Raw genomic sequence first — 2237 nt, forward strand, 5'->3', positions numbered from 1 at the left:
GTCCATGGAGGTGATTTAATGCTTCGTCATTGAACCGAGTTGAACTGCCTCCAGTCTCTTCTTCGTCTCCTTCGTTTTCAACTCTGGCCCTTTTCTTCGGAATCCACCTTCCATTTTCAAACTTATAGCCCATGAGTTTGATCGTGGTTTTATTGTAATCAGATTTGGGTGGAATAACATCTGTTTCATCATCAAGATCCACGTTGAAATAACGAAAAACCTTTGTTAGCACCATCCCATACGGAAGACTCGGATCCCTAGCCAAATTATTGCCCTCCACCATCTTGTGAATGATCAAATAGGGAAGGTTTGTCCGTTCACTTTGGAGAAGGCAGAACATCAGATAAAGATCAGTGAATGAAACCTCATCCCTATGCCCTCCTCTAGGAGTGATATTGTTTGAGATAATGTGGTGAATGACTCTACTCCTAAGGGACTCAATCTGTCCATGGAGGTGATTTAATGCTTCGTCATTGAACCGAGTTGAACTGCCTCCAGTCTCTTCTTCGTCTCCTTCGTTTTCAACTCTGGCCCTTTTCTTCGGAATCCACCTTCCATTTTCAAACTTATAGCCCATGAGTTTTATCGTGGTTTTATTGTAATCAGATTTGGGTGGAATAACATCTGTTTCGTCATCAAGATCCACGTTGAAATAACGAAAAACCTTTGTTAGCACCATCCCATACGGAAGACTCGGATCCCTAGCCAAATTATTGCCCTCCACCATCTTGTGAATGATCAAATAGGGAAGGTTTGTCCGTTCACTTTGGAGAAGGCAGAACATCAGATAAAGATCAGTGAATGAAACCTCATCCCTATGCCCTCCTCTAGGAGTGATATTGTTTGAGATAATGTGGTGAATGACTCTACTCCTAAGGGGTAGTTCATTGGCTTTTGGCTTTGGGGGTAGAGGCTCAATCTCGTCTTCATCGCTCCATTGAGTTGGGGTTTTCTCCATAATAATCCTTGACATTGTTTCCCCATGATAAGCCCAAGAGTCACAAGTATGCACACATTTTCCCACATTTGGAATCCCAAAAATGTTTAAGATTACATCTCTATCAATTTCTATGCGTTGTCCCTTGAGAGTGCATGATAGTTGGACATTGGAGTCACACGTCGTGTATTCCATATGGGCATAAAAGGCTTTTACTAACCTAGGGTAGACTACTTCCTTAACCTCCACAAATGCTTTCCAACCTAGAGTCTCAAACAATCTCTCAATGTCTAACTCTCTAAACTCACTAAAATCCACAAATCTTCCTTCTACAATGGATTTCTTTTCAAAAAGCTTAAAGGAACGAGAATTAAATTCAGCATTGGATACCTTCTTTCGTGGCCCAGAGGAAGTGGATTTCACATTTTTTCCTTTTCCACGTGATGATTGACCCTGCGAAGCCATTGAAGCAATCTGTCGAACACTTTGTGGGTGATTTCCGGATTGAAGTGGATTTGAAGTGAAAGTTGAGAAAGAATGGAAAGAGATGAGAATGTGTGAGGAAGAACGTTTCTTCAGAGGGTTTGATTATGATTGTAGAGGAAATTGGAAGAAACTCGGATGATTTTGAGGAATGTTGTAGATTGGGGGTGTTTTTGGCTCCTAGGGCTCGAGTTTGAGTTTGAGAGATTGAGGGAAAATAAATCTCAGAGCCGATTTTAAACTGCCTAACGCGAACCACCGGTCGCCCGATGCGGTCGACCGGTCAAGCTTAACCGATCGACCGGTTGATTATAACTTCTCTGTCTCTGGTCGACCGGTGTATACAGAAAACGTGAAAGGATAGTTGATTTTGGCAGACAAGGCCAGATCAACCAACAACCAAATATAGCATATGTTTCCTCATACACCATCACACAAGCAAAATAACAATATCAATCTATTTCAGCATCAAATTATCTAGTCATAGATCAAATTCTTAATTCCTAAGTGATCAAATTTAGTTCCGTAGCATCTAATAATCCTAAACCTCTTCTAAGTGAAGCAAATCTTTCAAGGGCTAGAGGCTTGGTAAGGATATCCGCAATTTTGATGATTAGGGCTAATGAATTCTAATGTGATATCACCCTTTTGTACATGATCACACAAGAAATGATGTCTAATTTCTATGTGTTTGGTGCGTGAATGGAAAATTGGATTTTTGACTAGTTGATCGCACTAGTGTTATCACACATGATAGGGACATGGTCATGGCTCAATCCTAGGTCCAGAAGTGTTTGCTTCATCCAAAGGACTTGCG

This window comes from Morus notabilis, unplaced genomic scaffold (genome assembly GCF_000414095.1).
Source record: "Morus notabilis unplaced genomic scaffold, ASM41409v2 Scaffold224, whole genome shotgun sequence".
NCBI classification, from domain to species: Eukaryota; Viridiplantae; Streptophyta; class Magnoliopsida; order Rosales; family Moraceae; genus Morus; species Morus notabilis.